Raw genomic sequence first — 22,475 nt, 5'->3', positions numbered from 1 at the left:
AAAGTACCCAAATTCTAAGTTTATGACTTGATACATTTTGCATATCTATACACAATGTATATGGGACATATACACATGTATATACACAATAATATGGGTGAATATAGTAACCACATTGTTTTTCTTTTTTTAAAATTTTTTATTAAGGTATTATTGATATATACTCTTATGAAGTTTCACATGAAAAAACAATTTGGTTACTACATTTACCCATATTATCAAGTCCCCACCCATACCTCAATGCAGTCACTGTCCGTGTAGTAAGATGCCACAGATTCACTATTTGCCTTCTCTGTGCTACACTGTTTTCCCCGTGATCCCCCATACCATGTGCACTAAACATAGTACCCCTCAATCCCCTTCTCCCTCCCACCCCCTCCCACCCCCATCCCCTTTGGTAACCACTAGTTCCTTCTTGGAGTCTCTGAGTCTGCTGCTATTTTGTTCCTTCAGTTTTGCTTCGTTGTTATACTCCACAAATGAGTGAAGTCATTTGGTACTTGTCTTTCTCCACCTGGCTTATTTCACGGAGCATAATACCCTCTAGCTCCATCCATGTTGTTGCAAATGGTAGGATTTGTTTCTTTCTTATGGCTGAATAGTATTCCATTGTGTATATGTACCACATCTTCTTTATCCATTCATCTACTTATGGATACTTAGGTTGCTTCCATATCTTGGCTATTGTAAAAAGAACCACATTGTTTTTTCATGTGAAACCTTCATAAGAGTGTATATCAATAAAACCTTAATAAAAAAATAGGACACAGAAATCCCCAACCATAACATAAGGTTCAATAACAGGGCCTAATTAAAATTATAAACTTTTGTTCTTCAAAGTAAACGATTAGGAGAACAAAAGAAGTCACAGACTGGGAGAAGACATTTATATACTACATATATCCAACACAGAATGTGTATTGAAAACATATAGAGCTCCTACAAACACACAAAACCCCCAAACTAACAAAAAAAGTTTAAAAAAAGGGAAAAATAATTGAGTAGGCAATTCACAAAGAATATCTAAATGGTCAATAAACATTATATATATAAAATTTCTCAACATCATTAGCCATTAAAGAAATATAAAATTTAAACCACAGTAAAATACCACTACATATCTACTGGAATGATCAAAATTAAAAGGACTGATAATACTAAGTAGTGGTAAGGATTGCAGAGCACTGTTAATATTTTAATATTCTTTCTGGATTTTGTCTCTTTCAACCGACACACCCTCAAACAAAAGTGGAGTCATGTTCTTCCTATTTCTTTGTTACCTGTTTTTTCACTAAGCATTTCTCACAATTAAATCTCTGTATCATTATTTGAAATCATGTGTAATATTCTATGTATGGATATACCATACATGATCAATCTCTTCCTATATCAAATCTCATGGTATTTCAACAGTGCTATGACCCATATACAGCAGGATATCTTTGCACTTATCCATGATTATTTCCTTAAGATAAGTACCTACAAAGGTATGTAAAATTTAAAATTCCTTCAGATAATTTGAATTTTATTACCACCAGCACCTGGAGAGCACTTATTTTCCTGCACTCTTGCTAACATTGGCTATTTTTACAAACATATCTTAATTTGGAAGGCAAAAAATGAAACAGGGAAATTTTCCTACAGGTTTCCATCTCACAGCATAGCATTTTGTCTATGCTGTGAAGCCCTTTAAAGTTATAAAAGTGTATCTGTGTTCTTTATACAAGTGTTCTTCCAACCTTGGGCTGACAAATTGTGGCCGTCCTTGGTGACTTGATGCAAGAATGATTCTAGTATACTGAAAGGAGTGGCAATTCCTCTCTGCCAGTGGAAGCCCTAAGTCAGGGGGCAGATAAAATAGGGAAAAGTTTCTGGTTACCCTTCATGAAATATCTATTGAGCAAGACACTGTGAAAAGCACTGGAGAAACAAGAGAATAGCAAGACAGGCACAGTTCCTGCTCTCATTTAGTTCATGGGTAGGTTCCAAGAAGGCTAACCAATTCATTGTCTTTTTTCATACTCAGCACCTAGATATACTTATCCATTAATTAAACAGTATTTGTTGATGGGGGGAGGTGGAACTTGATGAATGTGGTCAAAAGGTATAAGCTTCCAAGTATAAATGAGTACTAGGGATGTAATGTACAATATGATGACTATAGTTAACACTGCTGTAGGGTATATTTGAAAGTTAAGAGAGTAGATTCTAAGTTCTCATCACAAGGAAAAAACTATTTTTTTCTTTTCTTTTTTTGTATTTATATGGTAGATGTTAACGTATTGTGGTGATCATTTCACAATATATGTAAGTCAAATTAAAAATAAAAACAATCTTTATTGACCACTTATATAGGTTAGGCATTATTCCAGGCCCTGAGGATATAAAACAGATACAGTCCCTGTCCCCATAGAGGTTACCTCCTGGTGAGGGAAGACTACAAGTAAAAGAAGTAAAATAAGAAGTACAAAATATACTATGTTAGATGGTGATAAGTTTTTTTGATAAACACAAGGCAGGAAAGAGGAATTGGAAGCATGGTTGTATGTGTGTGCAATTTTAACTAGGGTCGTCAGTGAAGGCCCACTGAGAAGATGACATTTAAGTCAAGACCTGAAGGAGGTAAGGAAGTATGTCCTATGGACATCTGGCTGATTCTATGGTGCAGAAAAGAACTAGTCAGAGCCAAGTAATGACTCCATAGCATCTCACTATGCTGACAGACAGTGACTGCAATGGGGAGGCGGGACTTAATCATATGGGAGAATGTTGAAACCACAATGTCGTTCATGTGAAACCTTCATAAGATTGTCTATCAATTATACCTTAATTTAAAAAAAAAAAAAAGGGCTAGTCAGAGTCTCTGTTTAAAATATTTCTGCAATCTATAGCACAATCTTCTACAGTATAAAAAATTGTGGTACTATATGTGATATTCTATAAGCTACCATGTTCTATAAGTATGTTTTCAGTAACACATAAAGTTATTAACAAGAACAAGATCATATATCAGCGTTACAAATATATATAAAATGATAAACTACATAGTACAATTAGGGAATATTTGTGCACAATTCCAGGACTAACTGTTTCAGTCTACATAGTACCAGAAAAACTGTGGTTAGTTTCTTTTTTTTCCTCAAGAGGGAAAGAGATGCTTCCAACACGTGGGAAATCCCTTGAGGCTCCTGCTTGTAAGTCCACTTAATTTTTTGTGGTAAGGTAGGGTATAATCAGGATTTGTGGGTGTAAGAACTGTTTGCTTTGGGAGCCAGACGATGTTACAGAGAAATTATCTGCAAACCTATGAGTTATTTGCATGTTGCTGGTGCCAAAAGGTCCTAGAACTAAATTTTCTTTCTTTCTGCATTTCACTGTCCCACAAGGTGCAGAACCGGCTAAATAAACGAAGCTGGCCAAACTACTGCACTGTTGGCATTCCACCACATCCCACCTAGATCCTGGTATTCCTGAGTCACTCTGAAGGAGGTTTTCAGGGACCTAACCTGCGTTGTTAAAAATTTTTTTTCTGTGAGAAGCAGGTTAGGGCTGGGCAATCAGTCTCTTCACAGAACCCTGAAGAGGAACTGCAGGGATTTCTGCAAGGTTGCCGCTAACTCTGAAAGCTTGCAATACACTCACGTTCTACATCTCAGCAAAGAAGGAAGAAGGCCTGGATCCTGTTGCTTGTCTGCTGGGGCAAAAAGGAGGGTGTGTCGTTTGCCTAACGCTGGCTAAGCACCGTTCCATTCACTCATTCATTCATTCATCAAATGTTTTACTGGGCCCGTATTCAGTGCCAAGCAGAGGTCCTTGTCCACGAGGTCATCCAGAACTCCTGTGAGTGGGGTGCACAGAGCCGAGAACCTCAGATTTTCAGGCAGGGTCTTCTCACTCTTCCGGCCAGCAGAGCTCTGAGACAAAGAGAGGGGCCCCATAGTGCGCTGGGCTGTGGGTTTCGCCCGCGGCCCCCGGGGGCTCGGCCCGGCTGCTTCTCCACTCCCCAGCCCGAGGGGGCGCTGTAGCGCCGGAGCTCTGCCCTCCGCAGCGCGGCGCTCCGCTCGGATCAGCGCGGCGGGATGCAACGCGGTGGTACCTTCCCTCTTGCCGCCCTTCCCCTCCTCGGCCCTCCCTGCGGGTGGTAGGTGCCGGAAGTGCCGCCATTTTGGGGTGTTCTGCTCTGGCGGCGGCGGCGGCGGGACGCGGAGGCTCCCTTGGGACTCGGCCTTAGCAGCGAGGCGGCGGCGGCTGCGGAGGCGCACGCAGCAGCTGAAGTAGCGGCGGGCTCAGGGTCGGCCGCTGGTGAGTGCGGCGGCCGCAGGATAACGGGCTGAGGGCGGGAGGGAGGAAAAGGAGGTAGGAGGGGAGGCGCCGCGGGGCGGGTCCGGTCCGGGCGGCCGCGGGTCAGAGGGCCCTTCGGGCGCGGCCGCTCGCGGTTCCCCGCGCCCTGGGGGTAGGTCCGCGATTTCCTCGGCTCCCTGGGTGCTGCGCGCTTGCTAGGCGTGCGCCCCCGCGCCCAGGAGACCCGCCCTCCTCATGGCCTTGTTCCCTCTCCCCATGCCCTTCACCTTCCTTCTCCGGAGGGCTTACTTGCTTTCCCAGGGGCCAGCTCTGTCTTATTTTTTCCGGCCGCTGTGCCAGACCTGGGCTGCCTGCTCGGGACACCCCTTCCCTGCTCCTCTTGCCCCAAGTGTTCTTGGAGCCCACCCTTGAAGGCGGGAGCAGGACCCCTGCCTCGGGAGACTTCGCTCCTCCTCTAGAGTCTCCAGAGCCCCCGGTTCCTCGCCCCAGATCCGATAGGGCCTTGGCTCGTCCTCCCCCCACATCAGGTGCTTACCCAGTCATGGCCCAGTAGCAGGGCTGGAATCTCGCACCCGGGAGCACAGAAGCACATTGAAGAGCTTTCTTCGCTAGGGATCTCCTTTGGATTTAAAGCCAGTGGTGGTTTGATTGTGGTCCTGTGGTAGGATGTTGTTTTATTTTCTAAGACTATTGCACAGGCTCTAAGGAGCTTCTCGTTGGTCTAGGCTCATTTTGTAGTTGAGGGAAAGGTGGTGAGATTTTGGTTGGAGCCTGTTTGAGGAAAATGGACTCTCTCTCTCCCGCAGAGTTAATGCTGTACTTGTATTACCCATAGTAGAAAGGCTGTTTAACAGATTCAAATAGTGGGAGTTCTTTATGATGGCTGCAGTGTAAGAGGTTACAGATACCCAGTGAATCGTTAACAGGAACTTCACTTTTTACAGGTCTTTTCCCTGTCTTTAATTCTTTGTGGTTTGGACAGTTTTTAATTGCATTCCACCACCTTTTCCACGAGTATGGCATCTCTTAGACTGCTATGCAAGTTTCAGTTTCTTAAATTCTTGGTGAGAAAGGTGTCTCCACTTATCATCACCCCGGATTCTTTCTGTTTTAACTTAATGAGTCCACTTGGAAAATCATTGAGATAACATAATAGCATCCATAAACTATTGCTATAGTCCCCCAACCCCGTGCCAATTTTTATATTCTAGTTTTACTTACAGTGTGGTTTCTGATGATTAATTAGGCAAGATTAAAGCAAAGCTGGAGCTTCAGCTGTTGACTTAATCAGGAAGTTTATGGTTCCCCCAGTGATTCTTTGACTGTCCACCAGCTGTTTCCATTAAGAACGGCTCTTGGCTCAGAGCATAGGCCTCATCTTCTCTCCAACCATCTATTCTTGCCCATAGAGTTTTCAGGGTTACCTAGCAAATGTTTTTAAACAGTAGCATAGTTGATTTTCTTTTTAACATTGCAAGCAATAATGCAAATTGCACTTTAAGATGGAATGGAAAGGGCCTCGGGCTTGAAGTTAAAAGGCCTGAATTGTAATCCTTTCTGTGCCAGTAACTAGCTATACAACCTAGTCCCAATCATTTAACTCTTCTGAGAGCTTCAGTTCATGCTTATCTGCAAAATGGAGGAAGTAGTGTCTGTCTCACCTGGTGCTAATTCAGCTTCAGTGCAGTAACGTGTGATAATGCCTGTGATATAAGAGGTAGTGAAATTTTGAGCCAGATTTATGTTTGTCTAAAGATTTCTACTTATTTTTCTTACTACAGAAGTTAGATTCATTTTGAAAAATACAGATAAGCCAGAAAGGAAGAAATTCACCCTTAATCCCACCACTCAGAGGCGATTGTTTCTTTTTATATGCTATAGAAATGTTTATCAAAATAAGCTTATCCTAGGCACAGTTTATTTTGTGAAAAGATTTAACAATATGTGTAAAAGGCATGCATGGTTTAACAATCACATTTTAAATCTGTATTTAATAGTTCTAGTACCTGGGAGGCAGGCCAGTGGATACTCCAGCACAGGAACAGAGAAGTTGCTCTAACATATGCTAAGCTGAAAGAAGCTGAGGAAAGTAAGGGCAGAGACCAAAAAATACATTGTATGTCTGAAAATCATTGTGTGATTTTTTTTAATTTTAATAAAGACCTGGGCCTTCTTGCTAAATGCAGATCATGATTTCTGAATTCCATGTTCCTTCCTGTGACTGCCACTGCAGCTTTTTCAACTTAATTTTCCTTATGAGGCTGGACCTAATAAGGACGTGGGAGATTAGAAGGTGATAGTGGTGTGTGGTGGAAAGGGAAAGAGAAGATCTGTCACCTGGAGGCCAGAGTGAAGAAGTGGAAGGAAGTAGTATAACCTCTACTCAGTGCTTTCGGTTCTTCCAGCAAATGCCATTTTCTTTAAATCAGTGAATGATAGAATTTGGTTAAGCTTTGTTTACTCTGCTTTTTTAAAAACAGCCATTGTGATAGAAGTCACATACCATACAATTGACTGGTTTCGGTATATTACCAATTTTAAAAAATTGTGGCAAAATATGTATAACAAGATTTGCCATTTTAGTCACCTTTTTATATTTGCTTTTTTAAAAATGTAAACACAAAATTTACCATCTTAACTATTTTTGAGTGTACAGTTCTGTGGCATTAAGTATATATTCTCATTGTTGGCAAAGAGATCTCTAGAATTTTTTAGTCTTGCAAATCTGAAACTTTATGACCTTTAAACAACTCCCCTTTTCCCTCTGCCTCTTGCCTCTGGTAACCACCATTTACTTTGTTTCTATGGATTTAACTACTTTCAAATACTAATGTAAGTGGAGTCACACAGTTATTTGGCTTTTCGTGACTGGCTTATTTCACTTACCATATGTTTAAGGTTCATCCATGTTGCAGCGTGTGACAGGATTTCCTTCCCTTTGAAGGCTGAATGATACCTGATTTAGATACCACACTTTGTTAACCATCTGTTTTTGGACAGGAGTTGTTCCTTTTGGTCATTGTTACTACTGCTCTGTGAACATGGGTCTTCAAATATCTCTTAGACCCTCTCATTGTTTTTGGATAACACTCAGAAGTGGGATTGCTCATCATATAGTGGTTCTGTTTTTAACTCTTTGAGGAACCTCATTTTCCATTGTGATTGCTCCATTTTAGGATCCCACCAGCCATGGACAAGGGTTCCAGGGTCTTCATGTCCTTGCCATGTTCTTTTTTAAGTAGTAGCCATCCTAATGGGTGTGAGGTGATATCTTGTGGTTTTGATGTGCATTTCTCTGATTAATGATGTTCAGCATCTTTTTGTATGCTTGTTGGCCATTTGTATATCATCTTTGCAGAAATGTCTATTCAAGTCCTTTGCCCATTTTTAATCAGGTTATTTGATTACTTTTTTTTATTTGATTACTTTTTGAGTTGTAGTTTTTATATGTTCTCAATATTAATCCCTATCAGATAACATGATTTGCAAATGATTTCACCCTATGCCTTTTCACTTGGTTGATTATGTCTTTTGATGCACAAAAGTTTTTTTAAATTTGATGTAGTGCCATTTGTTTGTTTTTGCTCCTGTTGCCTGTGTTTTTGGATTCTTATACAAGAAATCACTGTCAAGTCCAATTCCATGAAACTTTTTCTATATGTTTTCTTCTAGGAGTATAGTTTTAGGCTTAGGTCACTTATACCAGTTCTCAGAGTACAATTCAGTGGCATTAAGTAAATTCACAATGATGTCCAATTATCATAACTATTTCTAAAATGTTTTCTTCACCCCAAATAGAAACTGTGACCGTTAAGCAATAACTCCCCATTCTCCCTTCCTCCTAGCCCCTGGTAAGTTTCTCTCTCTGAATTTGCATATGCTAGATATTTCAGGTAACTGGAATCATACAATGTTTGTCCTTTTGTATCTGACTTGTTTCACTTACCACAGTGTTTTCAGGGTTCATCCATGTTGTAGCATGTATCAGGACTCATTCCTTTTTGTGCCTGAATTTTTCTGCTGTTTGAGGTCAGGGATGTCTCTTTCATCTTGATTTCTTTCCCTCTTTTGGAGCTCCATTAAGGTTGTTGAACTGAATAGAATTCATGCTCTTTGTGTAGATTGCCAATCACAGGGGATGTCCACTGACATACTCAGATCTCTTGAAAATTCAAACCTATCAGTGTGTATGAAACCAGGAGTTAACAGCATCATTTCTAGTTTCTAATCTAATAATAATTTTCAGTCTTGGGACATTTTCAAAATACAGATTGTGTACAGAAAAGTGTCACATGGAAAGAAAACAGGCATTTCTGTCTTTGCTTTATAACTGTAAAATGTGAGTGGTTTTGTTAGAAGGGTGGGCTGATCTCCAGGTATTCCATTTTGTGTAGAGGTAAGTTTATAAACCTGGCATTTAGTGGCCTAGTTAGAATAAATAACTAATATTTTCAGGATAAGAACATTTTGAAGGTATATGCCTTCCAGTTTGTTTCAGTATGAACAAAGCTATTCAGAGTATTCTTGTGCATGAAAGGCTTTCTCAGGATGAGCTTCTACGTATTTTTTTTTGAGGTTTAAAGATGATTTTGATCTGCTTAATTGTGTACTTTTCTTTTCTTTTCTTTTCTTTTGGACCTAACCTCCCACTCCATTTCCCTCCTCTCCAGTAATAAAAGGAGTTTAATAATAGTCGTTGAGGCATGGAATGAACTGGAAGTTTTATTCAGCTAACTTGTCTCAAAAGGTATTGCAGCCCTCACAGTACTTAATACATGGCGGCTTGATTTTAGTGTCAGGGAGGATATGTATATACCTTTTTTTAAACAACATGAACCATTTTTTTGTTAAAAACCATTCCTTGATTCTTAATTATTTTTTATAATAATTAGAATGTATGTATCCTGCAAGTATTTCAGATACATAATTTGAACCAAGAATTAACTTTCTCTGACCTTACTGAGCAGAAATTTTAACAAATTCCAAAGTTGATTGTTATGCATATAATCCTATGTTTATCTGCACATGCCTTTCTAGAGGTGCTATGGCACACTGAAATGGTCAGAGAGCAAGGAAAATAGAAGCAGATTTAACAAAACCTGGAGAATTGGTTTTCCCATAATTGAGAGTTGATTCTTTGATTTTCATATCCTTAAAATGGAAACCTGTGGTTTGAAAGAATGATGTAACTTGAATGGTGTGATAGGCACAGCCTAAGAAGGATAAATGTGATAGCTGTGGCCAGGGGGCTTAAAGATTGGTACCAACACTGTAATACTAACATTTATGGGTTTCCATATTTCAAATGGAGATACCAACTTAGAATGGTAATGTAAGAATTATGAGATAAGTTAGCTAGGCACTGAATGGCGATTGGTACAGTGTTGATAATGCTATTTCCTTTTTCATCTGTAAAAGTGGGCATACTACCCATCTCAAGGATCAGTAATGCAGTTCAACAAAGTAAAGTGACACAGTTAAAATGCCTAGCAGATAGACAGTGGCTGCTCAATTCCTTTTGTTTCCCCTTTTGGGTGTATTTTGTTTTTCATTTTCTTTTGTTTATTGTGGCTGAGGGGATAAGATTGCTTCTTAAAATCTTGTTTGTCCAGAGGTGAGGCTCAGAACCTCACCCCCCCTGCTTTGAGAGAAATCTTCTGCATCCGTGGATGTCTTGCTGCCCTTGTCTAGCCTGGATTAATACTTAGTCCATAGGCACACACCTGATCATCTGATCATCTACATTTGCCTTCTTACAGCACTAAACTATGTTTTCTACCTTTATCTTGCATCTACCTACCACTTCAGCATTTTATTAAAAATAAAAATAATAATAATAATAGGAGAAATGTGGGATCAACATATAAATCAAGTACAAAAATCAAATGAATATTCATATTTGACCTGATGGTTTATAGGTCATATTGCATGATCAAAACCGAAAGTTTCTGTGATGAATGCCCTTGTACTGTTCACCATGTAAGAATTTATTCACTCTGTAAGAATTCGTTCACCATGTAAGAACTTGTTCGTTATGCTTCAGAAGATTGGAGACTGACGAGAATTAGGCTTGAGATGGATTAATGATTGTACATTGAGCATTGACCCCCCTATACTGAATTTTATTGTTGTTAACAACCATTTGATCAATAAATATGAGAGATGCCCTCTCAAAAAAAAAAAAAAAAAAAAAAATCTTGTTTGTCCATCTGAAATGTTTTCCTATGCAGGTCAACCTTCCCCATAGAAACTCATCTTTCCCCTTTAGCTCATTGTTCCCTGTGGAATACTTGAGTAATGTGGTTTCCTAGATTCATCATCACTTGTCTGTGCTTCATGTGAGAGTCAGTTGCTAAGAGCCTTTTGTGTTCAGAACACTGAAAAATACATGTGAGTGTATTACTGGATTTTTAATGGGGACACCTAGTTCTCTTCCTAATTAGGTAACTAGTTTTAAGTGTGGAGGGAGGGCTGTAATATTTAGAATTGTAGTGTAGGTGAGAGTTAATCAGTTTTAGCTGTTTGCTCTGTAAAATACATTGTGTCAAAAATCCTTGTCTGAGCTTTGTAATTTGCTAAAGACAGTTTTTTTGAGATCTTTCTAATCGTAACTTTGTACTTGTCATGAAAGTGGCTGTTAGAATCATCTTAAAGTAAGGGTTTCCTTACAGCATTAATCAGCAGAACGTTCTGTAGTTATTTTTTAGTCTCTGCTAAGCTGTAGAGGCCATGAGTGTATATTTATTTTAAACTTCTTTGAGTTCAAAATAAATGAACTAGAAAATTTTTCAAGAATATTTTTTATACATTGTAAACTCCATATTGACTTAGAAATCTTTAATTCTCTTAAAAACTTTATCTCACAGACTAGAAGGATAAATATCAAAATTTTCTCTGGGCTTTGGGACATGGATGGTTTGTTTTTTCCTTTGAACTTACATGGATTTTAAAGTTTTGTCCAGAGAACATGAATTTCATAACTATGAAAAGTTACATTAAAATTAGACTCTTTTTTTCCTCAAGGAATGAGAAAGCCTAGTTAGGGGAGACTGAGTATATGATGCTTCAGCGTCTTACATGATTTTAAGTGTTTCAAGTCTTAGAACTTTGTGAAGTTCTGATGTGACCCTTAATCAGCTGGCCTTTCTCCACTCTACAAGAAATGGACCCACTTTCAGAACAGCTTTTGCATTGTCAACACGTTGATTTTTCTTTTTCTTCATTTAGAAAATATGGCAGCAGATTTAAAGAAGAATGGTAAGTTCTAGTTTAGAGGCTGCAGTGAGATCTGACTGATCTCATGTAATTGATTTTAATATACCACTTTTGGGATGTGTTCACAGGTGCAGAGTGTGGCTTTAAAAAGAGCTGTTCACTAATTTTCTGATCACCACAGACTGACAGCTCTTCTTTTTACTTACGTTCAGCTTTGACAACATGGAGTTGGATATCACTTTTTCCCTATGTTTAACATCATTAAAACTTTCCATTTGGGAAATGTCTAGTGTGGGGATGAAGTTTTTTGGTTGCAGAGATGTTTAATTTCATAGTGTTAACTTTTAATTTTGAAATGTCAGTAGTTTTCTTTTACATAACATTGCTACTCTTCAGTAGAATAATTGCTAAGTTAGAAACTATTATTACTTTCTCGTTGTTTTACCTTTTGTCGCCTGTGTGATTGAAGCTAGCTCTTGGAGAAATTGTGCGAATGTGTGATACTTTGGTGATAATGTGGGGTAACTAATAGTCTGCTGTGAGTAGACTGTCTTTTTTAACCCAATATTATTTGGACATCTGTTAAGTTTTTGCTAGTTTGTTTTGTGCAGATAATTTATTGTAGGCTTTTCACAGTTTCTTTGTGCTTGTAGCTTTTGTGTGTGGGAAACATTCTTTTCTGCTCTGATCCTTTCCCCCCACAATACCGTCACATAGCTTGGCTAGTGTTTCTTTCTCTCCTGCATGAATTCTGTCTGTTTGATACTGCCAACTTACCATGTTAGGTTGGATAGGATATTACCAGTAAGAAACACCTGTCCTATTGGCTGCCTGTCTGATTCTGAATGCTGCCTGCACAGGAGTCTGAGGGAGTCCAGGGAGTGAAAGGGAGTCAAGGTGGTGTTGAAAAGCGACCTGAAAATGTGTAACTGATGTTCACCTGCTAGTTGGGTATTACTGCACATGGGTGCGTAGAGTCATCACATGGTCATATAGTCACTTTAAGCCTTACAGCAGGCCTTCAAGAAGGTTATGTCGCTCATTGGAAGCTGTTCATGTAGTAAAAAACTATATTCTGTGGGTCTATTTCTTAGATGACTAGATCAAGAGGAGCAGGCATCACGTATTGTGTTCTTCAGTCCTTCCTTGCTTGTGGTTCAATTTCTCTTTGTAATTGAGTGCACAGTTGATTTTCCTTAAGAAGCTTTTCCTGTCCATTCCAGTACTGTGTCATAGGATATTATTATTAATGATATGTTTTTTCATTTCAGTGAGACTTTAAGCTTTTTGAAGAAAGAGACTGCTTTATTGCTTAGTGTATTGCATGTCTTTTGAGGAGTCAAGCACAGGCCCTACGGTAATTATACTCTGTGACCTAGTCCTTCTTGTAACAGCTTATTGCTTATTGGACCAGAAGTAGACACCTAACCCATGCTGGGCAAATTGGTTTCTCCTAGGAATTTGAGATTGGAATTGAGAGTTAAATCTTTAGGAACAGATACCTGAATTCAGACAACTTGAAACATATAAACTCAGAAGCTGGGTCACAGACAAGTTCAGATGCAGTGAAGGCCAGTATGCGGGGAGGGAGAATTAAAGAGATTTATCCAGAAACAAGCTTAGATAAGAAATGGGGCTCTGGAGAAAGAGGCAGCCATCCACATGTAGAATAGAAGCCTGGGTGCATAAAGGATTTCCATGTGTGGCCTTTCTGTACTTTCTGCCTTTAGGTTCCTTGAGAAGTTACTAGTTTCCTTTCTATTAATTCCATTTTTTGCTTAAGCTAGTTTGAAGGAGGTTTCTTTTAAGTACAACCAAAAGAGCTTTGAATAAGACAGTGTAGAGCTTTGCCTAGGATTTCTTAAATTCACTTAAATTTTAGAATAGTTAGGCCTAGGATCATGGCTCTTTGGAAGATTGCCCATTCCCCCCAACAGTCTCCCCACCCCCAGGCTTAGGTTGCTTGAGGTCTTGGATCCTCCATCTGTAGTGTAGATATTCACCAGTGTTGTTGCTTTTGGTGTATAGAGTATTTCTCTCTGGTGCTTTGCTAAATCAAAATTGAGGGTTTTTTTTTTTAACAAGTTTTCAGTGATTATTTGTTTATAGCTAGTTCTTTTAGGCATAAAAGATTGATAATAAAATAATACTGCCATTTTCTTACTACACTGATGGACTGCATTGGAGTATGGAGGGGAACTTGATAATATGAGTGAATATAGTAACCACATTGTTTTTCATGTTAAACCTTCATAAGAGTGTATATCAATAATACCTTAATTAAAAAATTGTATTAAATAATACTGCCATTTCAGATGGGAAAATTGAAGCGAGTTATCCTTTTTTTAATATAATTTTTTAATTCATTTTATCATTAATCTACAATTACATGAAGAACATTATGTTTACTAGACTCCCCCCTTCACCAAGTCCCCCCCCACAAACCCCATTACAGTCACTGTCCATCAGCAAAGTAAGATGCTGTAGAATCACTACTTGTCTTCTCTGTGTTGTACAGCCGTCCCTATGCCCCCGCCCACATTATACATGCTAATCATAAGGCCCCCTTTCTTTTTCCCTGCCCTTATCCCTCCCTTCCCACCCATCCTCCCCAGTCCCTTTCCCTTTGGTAACTGTTAGTCCATTCTTGAGTTCTGTGATTCTGCTGCTGTTTTGTTCCTTCAGTTTTTTCTTTGTTCTTATACTCCACATATGAGTGAAATCATTTGGTACTTGTCTTTCTCCACCTGACTTTATCTCACTGAGCATAATACCCTCTAGCTCCATCCATGTTGTTGCAAATGGTAGGATTTGTTTTCTTCTTAGGCTGAATAATATTCCATTGTGTTTATGTACCACATCTTCTTGATACATTCATCTACTGATGGACATTTAGGTTGCTTCCATTACGTGGCTATTCTGTATAGTGCAGCCATAAACATAGGGGTGCATCTGTCTTTCAAACTGGGCTGCTGCATTCTTAGGGTAAATTCCTAGAAGTGGAATTCCTGGGTTAAATGGTATGTCTCCCCTGAGCTTTTTGAGGAACTTCCATACTGCTTTCCACAATGGTTGAACTAATTTACATTCCCACCAGCAGCATAGGAGGGTTCCCCTTTCTCCACAACCTTGCCAACATTTGTTGTTGTTTTGTCTTTTGGATGGTGGTGATCCTTACTGGTGTGAGGTGATATCTCACTGTGGTTTTAATTTGCATTTCTCTGATGACCAGCGATGTGGAGCATCTTTTCATGTGTCTGTTGGCCATCTGAATTTCTTCTTTAGAAAACTGTCTGTTCAGCTCCTCTGCCCATTTTTTGATTGGATTATTTACTTTTTGTTTGTTGAGGTGCATGAGCTCTTTATATATTTTGGATGTCAGCCCTTTATTGGATCTGTCATTTATGAATATATTCTCCCATACTGTAGGATACCTTTTTGTTATATTGATGGTGTCCTTTGCTGTACAGAAGCTTTTCAGATTGATACAGTTCCATTTGTTCATTTTTGCTTTTGTTTCCCTTGCGCGGGGAGATATGTTCATGAAGAAGTTGCTCATGTTGATGTCCAAGAGATTTTTGGCTAAATTTTTTTCGAAGAGTTTGATGGTTTTCATGACTTACATTCAGGTCTTTGATCCATGTCGGATTTACTTTTGTGCATGGGGTTAGACAGTGATCCAGTTTCATTCTCTTACATGTAGCTGTCCAGTTTTGCCAGCACCATCTGTTGAAGAGACTGTCATTTCCCCATTGTGTGTCCATGGCTCCTTTATCATTTATTAATTGACCATATATGTTTGGGTTAATGTCTGGAGTCTGTGTTCTGTCCCACTGGTCTGTGGGTCTGTTCTTGTGCCAGTACCAAATTGTCTTGATTACTGTGGCTTTGTAGTAGAGCTTGAAGTTGGGGAGCGAGATCCCTCCCTCTTTATGTTTCCTTCTCAGGATTGATTTGGCTATTCAGGGTCTTTGGTGTTTCCATAAGAATTTTTGAACTATTTGTTCCAGTTCATTGAAGAATGCTGTTGGTAATTTGATAGGGATTGCATCAAATCTGTATATTTGGGCAGGAGAGTTATCCTTTTAAATCTCCTTTGGGCAGGAGAGTTATTCTTTTAAAATGATTTTTTTGTGAGGCATAAGGATTAGGTCCTTTCCCTTATTCTAGATAGGTAGGTAACACTTAATTTAGTTTTCTTATTGTTTCCTCTCTTAAAAGTTGATGGATTTGATCCTTATAAGCTGTTTTTTCCTTTAAATTTTATTTGTACTAAAAATATCTGGCGTCTTCCATGTTATAATCACAATATTTAAAAGTAGAAAAGTAGTAAAATGCTATGGATTTAAAAGAAGAAAACTTGCAGAATTGTTATATCTTCTGAATGAAATGTTATGAAATGTATCCCTTTGTCTATCATAGTTTCTTGTCTTCAAGCCCACTTTATGTAATGATAATACAGTCACTCCAGTTCCCTTACACTCAAAGAAAAAAAAGTTGATGGATTTGAATAGAACACAATAATGTGAGTTGAACAGCAGTTGAGACTTCAGAATAAAGAGTAATGGTGAATGGCTCTGTGCCTAGTTGATGGAATCTGTCTGGTCTCAGTAACTTCATGAATGATCTGTAAAGGAACATTACAGTGCTGCTTTTTTCTTTGAGAAATGTTAATGAGGGAGAGGGGCATGCTCTGAAAAAATTTAATGGTTCTAATTTGATTTTTTTTCTTCCTGTGATGATTTGGTTTCTGTTAAGTTGAAAGACTATTCCAGAGAAATAAAAAATTTCATTGTAATATTAATTTGCAGGAATTAAAAAGAGACAAGAGCCAGTTTTGCAATGTGGATTTATATACAGCTAGTAAGGGATATATCTGCAAGGTAAAAAAAAAAAAAAAGCTGGAAGACATTGTTTGACAGTGGAGGTCAAATTATTGGGATTATGTACCTCACCAGTGTTGTATAGCCTTCATGTAGTGTGTGTAGTATTGAACCGAATACTGTGCATAGAGGCAGTTTTACAGTCCATAGTGCTCATTTTTATAAGGCCCTTGCACAAAGTAGACATCTGACAAATGTTTGTTAAATACTCCATATCTCCTCGAATGGCACTTAAATTTTATGTTTTGAGAGTTTAATACTAAGGACTAGAACTAGGACTAAAATTTAAAAATTAAAATATATGAATTTATTTAGGTTGTTGTCTTTTGAAGATAATCAGTACTTTAAAGCTCTAAGGAGTTTTCTGAAAAAATCTAAGTAGTTTTCCATTGAAAGACATTAAATTGCCTAAGATTTGTACTAAAAAAGCCTTTGTGTAGCTTGGTTATCTTGAAACCTCACATTGTATGTTTCCTGGACAAAATCAGAAGGCTCTTAGACAACCTTGATTTGGGCTCTGCTTTCTGTAGCTCCAGAGAATAAGAAAAGGAGAATCTGTTATTGCTGATACTCTGTGCTCTCTTTCTGGGCCAAGACATGCACTTAAAAATTAAGTCAAGGAAATTGTAAACCAGTAGTAAAAACAAATAAAGTTCCCAGGAGTTTGCCTGTCTGATACTAAACTGATGTGGTAAAACTGTTCTGGGCTGTGGTTCTGCATTTCCCCTTTCAAGTTTATGGGAAATAATCAAGGAAAGACAACCTCTTTATTACATACTTATTATTTTTATCATATGCTGTTTCTGTTTCATAGCCTCTGGATACATTTGCAAGTGCAATTTTTTAAAAAGTCTGCAAACTTCCTTACTGAAATCATGTGCTATTTTAATTTATTAATGTTCATTTGTCTGGTGTAACTTTGCTGTGGGCTAAGTAAAACCTAGAGAAAGACTTCACCCTATTCTAGGAAGTATACAACTTAGAAAAATGCTCTCCTTTGGATTCTGACTGCTCTGCTATTCCTTTGAACAAACCACATCCACAGATTAGGCTTGTAAATGATCTCTTCTCTTAAAGTATCTCCTAACAAAATGAATCTCAAGGGAACTGAGTGGCAGCCCAACATTTAGCAGGGAATGGCATTTCATCTCCCTGCATTACATGCCCTTTGTCCACACACAGCAGTTTTGGAGATAGACTTGGAATTTAAACTTAGACTTCTCAGATGTGGTCCATCTGTTTGATTTATGTTATAGTCAGTTTTATTTATTATTATTATATTTTGTGTGTCTGATACATATATCATCAAACATAATCATGTAGGAAAGCTGAAACTTGGGTAGAAATGTGCTTTGGAGAGCCCTGAAGTTTTGATAGGAAAAATACTAAATATAATTGATGCAGTTTGATGACTGGAAAGAAATAGCATACATAGGTCACTGGAACTTCATTGAGTTTATATTTGTTTTTATGAATAGGGAGGGGAAAGATTAAGACTTGAATATTAACTTCTGTTGGAAGACAGTCACTGAAACAGTTTCTAATATATCAGAATTATATACTACATGGTAATATTTCTTTTTATTTTTTTAATTTTATTTTGGTATCATTAATGTACAATTACATGAAGGACATTCTGTTTACTAGGCTGGCCCCTTCACCAAGTCCCCCCCACATACCCGTTCACAGTCACTGTCCATCAACATAGTAAGATGCTGTAAAATCACTACTTGTCTTCTCTGTGTTGCACAGCCCTCCCCATGCCCCCCTAACACTATACATGTTAATTGCAATGTGCCCTTTCTTTTTTCCCGCCCTTATCCCTCCCTTCCCACCCATCCTCCCCAGTCCCTTTCCCTTTGGTAACTGTTAGTCCATTCTTGGGTTCTGTGCTTCTGCTGCTGTTTCGTTCCTTCAGTTTTCTTTTGTTCTTATACTCCACATATGAGTGAAATCATTTGGTACTTGTCCTTCTCCGCTTTGCTTATTTCACTGAGCATAATACCCTCTAGCTCCATCCATGTTGTGAATGGTAGGAACTGTTTTTTTCTTACGGCTGAGTCGTATTCCATTGTGTATATGTACCACATCTTCTTTATCCATTCATCTATTGTTGGACATTTAGGTTGCTTCCATTTCTTGGCTATTGTAAATAGTGCAGCGATAAACATAGGGGTGCATCTGTCTTTTTCAAACTGGGCTGCTGCATTCTTAGGGTAAATTCCTAGAAGTGGAATTGCTGGGTCAAATGGTATTTCTATTTTGAGCATGCTGAGGAATCTCCATACTGCTTTCCACAATGGTTGAACTAATTCACATTCCCACCAGCAGTGTAGGAGGGTTCCCCTTTCTCCACAACCTCACCAACATTTGTTGTTGTTTGTCTTTTGGATGGTAGCCATCCTTACTGGTGTGAGATGATATCTCATTGTGATTTTAATTTGCATTTCTCTGATGAGAAGCGATGTGGAGCATCTTTTCAGTTGTCTGTTGGCCATCTGAATTTCTTCTTTAGGGAACTGTCTATTCAGCTCCTCTGCCCATTTTTTAATTGGATTATTTGCTTTTTGTTTGTTGAAGTGTGTGAGCTCTTTATATATTTTGGATGTCAACACTTTATCGGATCTGTCATTTATGAATATATTCTCCCATACTGTAGGATACCTTTTTGTTCTATGGATGGTGTCCTTTGCTGTACAGAAGCTTTTCAGCTTGATGTAGTCCCACTTGTTCATTTTTGCTTTTGTTTCCCTTGCCCGGGGAGATATGTTCAAGAAGAGGTCACTCATGTTTACGTCTAAGAGATTTTTGCCTATGTTTTGTTCTAAGAGTTTTATGGTTTCATGACTTACATTCAAGTACTTGATCCATTTCAAATTTACTTTTGTGTATGGGTTTAGACAGTGATCCAGTTTCATTCTCTTACATGTAGCTGTCCAGTTTTGCCAGCACCATCTGTTGAAGAGACTGTCATTTCCCCACTGTATGTCCATGGCCCTTTTATCGAATATTAGGTGACCATATATGTTTGGGTTAATGTTTGGAATCTCTATTCTGTTCCATTGGTCTGTGGGTCTGTTCTTGTGCCAGTACCAAATTGTCTTGATTACTGTGGCTTTGTAGTAGAGCTTGAAGTTGGGGAGTGAGGTCCCCCTCCACTTTATTCTTTCTTCTCAGGATTGCATTAGCTATTCAGTGTCTTTGGTGTTTCCGTATGAATTCTTGAACTATTTGTTCCAGTTCATTGAAGAATGCTGTTGGTAATTTGGTAGGGATTGTATTGAATCTGTATATTGCTTTGGGCAGGATGGCCATTTTGACGATATTAATTCTTCCTAGCCAGGAGCATGGGATGAGTTTCCATTTGTTAGTGACCTCTTTAATTTCTCTTAGGAGTATCTTATAGTTTTCAGGGTATAGGTCTTTCACTTACTTGGTTAGGTTTCTTCCTAGGTATTTTATTCTTTTTTTTTTTTCTCGTCAGTCTACAGTCTTCTGAAGCATAACGAACAAGTTCTTACATGGTGAACAAATCCTTACATAGTGAATAAGTTCTTACATGGTGAACAGTACAAGGGCAGTCATCACAGAAACTTTCGGTTTTGATCATGCATTATAAACTATAAACAATCAGTCCAAATATGAATATTCGTTTGATTTTTATACTTGATTTATATGTGGATACCACATTTCTCTTTATTATTTTTAATAAAATGCTGAAGTGGTAGGTAGATGCAAGGTAAAGGTAGAAAACATAGTTTAGTGTTGTAAGAGAGCAAATGTAGATGATCAGGTGTGTGCCTGTAGAGTATGTGTTAATCCAAGCTAGACAGGGGCAATAAAACATCCACGGATGCAGCAGATTTCTCTCAGAACAGTGGGGGAGAGGTTCTAAGCCTCACCTTTGTTGATCCCCAATTTCTCACCTGATGGCCCCCCTGCGACTGTGCCTGTCTTAGGTTGTTCCTCACTTGAGGAATCTTACCTGTCTCTGCTAACCAGTCATCTTCCGGGGCCATACAGGGAAATGTAAAGTTGGTAAGTGAGAGAGAAGCCTTATTGTTTGAAAAGGTTAGTTTTTTACTTCTTTGCATATTTATGCCCTGTGGCTTCTATGCCCAGTATTTGTCTTGCGGTATTTTACCACTTGGAAGAATTATGATACTTGGTAAATTCGATTTGAGGGGTATTTTATTCTTTTTGATGCTATTGTGAATGGAATTGTCTTCCTGATTTCTCTTTCCATTAGTTTATTGTTAGTGTATAGGAAAGCCACAGATTTCTGTGTGTTAATTTTGTATCCTGCAACTTTGCTGAATTCCGATATTCTAGTAGTTTTGCAGTGGAGTCTTTATGGTTTTTTATGTACAATATCATGTCATCTGCAAATAGTGACAGTTTAACTTCTTTACCAATCTGGATTCCTTGTATTTCTTTGTTTTCTCTAATTGCCATGGGTAGGACCTCCAGTACTGTGTTGAATAACAGTGGGGAGACTGGGCATCCCTGTCTTGTTACCGATCACAGAGGAAAAGCTTTCAGCTTCTCGCTGTTCAGTATGATGTTGGCTGTGGGTTTATCATATATGGCCTTTATTATGTTGAGGTACTTGCCCTCTATACCCATTTTGTTGAGAGTTTTTATCATGAATGGATGTTGAATTTCGTCGAATGTTTTTTCAGCATCTATAGAGACGATCATGTGGTTTTTGTCCTTCTTTTTGTTGATGTGGTGGATGATGTTGATGGATTTTCGAATGTTTTAGCATCCTTGCATCCCTGGAATGAATCCCACTTGGTCATGGTGTACGATCCTTTTGATGTATTTTTGAATTCGGTTTGCTAATATTTTGTTGAGTATTTTTGCATCTACGTTCATCAGGGATATTGGTCTGTAGTTTTCTTTTTCGGTGGGGTCTTTGCCTGGTTTTGGTATTAGGGTGATGTTGGCTTCATAGAATGAGTCTGGGAGTATTCCCTCCTCTTCTATTTTTTGGAAAACTAAGGAGAATAGGTATTATATCTTCTCTGCATGTCTGATACAATTCAACGGTGACTCCATCTGGCCCAGGGGTTTTGTTCTTGGGTAGGTTTTTGATTACTGATTCAATTTCATTACTAGTAATTGGTCTGTTTAGATTTTCTGTTTCTTTCTGGGTGTAGTCTTGGAAGGTTGTATTTTTCTAAGAAGTTGTCCATTTCTTCTAGGTTTTCCAGCTTGTTAGCATATAGGTTTTCATAGTAGTCTCTAATAATTCTTTGTATTTCTTTGGGGTCCATTGTGATTTTTCCTTTCTCGTTTCTCATTCTGTTGATGTGTGTTGACTCTCTTTTTCTCTCAGTAAGTCTGGCTAGAGGCTTATCTATTCTGTTTATTCTCTCAAAGAACCAGCTCTTGGTTTCATTGATTTTTGCTATTGTTTTACTCTTCTCAATTTTGTTTATTTCTTCTATGATCTTTATTATGTCCCTCCTTCTGCTGACTTTAGGCCTCATTTGTTCTTCTTTTTCGAATTTTGATAATTGTGACTTTAGACTATTCATTTGGGGTTGTTTTTCCTTCTTTAAATATGCCTGGATTGCTATATACTTTCCTCTTAAGACTGCTTTTGCTGCGTCCCACAAAAGTTGGGGCTTTGTGTTGTTGTTGTCATTTGTTCCCATATATTGCTTGATCTCTATTTTATTTTGGTAATTGATCCATTGATTATTTAGGAGCATGTTGTTATGCCTCCATATGTTTGTGATACTTTTTACTTTTTTTGTACCATTTATTTGTAGTTTTATACCTTTGTGGTGTGAAAAGTTGGCTGGTAGGATTTCAATATTTTGGAATTTACTGAGGTTCTTTTTGTGCCCTAGTATGTGGTCTATTCTGGAGAATGTTTCATGTGTACTTGAGAAGAATGTGTATGCTGTTGCTTTTGGATGTAGAGTTCTGTAGATGTCTATTAGGGCCATCTGTTGTAGTGTGTTGTTCAGTGCCTATGTGTCCTTACTTATTTTCTGTCTGGTGGATCTGTCCTTTGGGGTGAGTGGTGTCTTGAAGTCTCCCAAAATGAATGCATTGCATTCT

General features: G+C 38.4%; 1 protein-coding gene across 12 annotated transcripts in view; it reads left to right on the top strand.

Moving 5' to 3' along the window:
• The first annotated feature begins 4,129 nt into the window (after window positions 1-4,129).
• The window catches only part of CELF1 (CUGBP Elav-like family member 1), a 135,538-nt gene continuing 117,192 nt past the window's right edge, over window positions 4,130-22,475 (top strand). For 4 of the 12 annotated variants that reach the window (XM_073216551.1, XM_073216550.1, XM_073216553.1 and 1 more), the window contains exon 1: window positions 4,130-4,302. The gene's annotated coding sequence lies outside the window, so the exon portion shown is untranslated. The remainder of the gene's footprint in view (window positions 4,303-22,475) is intronic. The other 8 variants (XM_073216556.1, XM_073216557.1, XM_073216552.1 and 5 more) reach the window with 3 other exon arrangements.

The sequence above is a fragment of the Manis javanica genome, chromosome 11, assembly GCF_040802235.1.
Source record: "Manis javanica isolate MJ-LG chromosome 11, MJ_LKY, whole genome shotgun sequence".
Lineage (NCBI taxonomy): Eukaryota > Metazoa > Chordata > Mammalia > Pholidota > Manidae > Manis > Manis javanica.
Note: the sequence above shows the minus strand (reverse complement) of the source record. Positions and strands in the feature narration are given on the sequence as shown.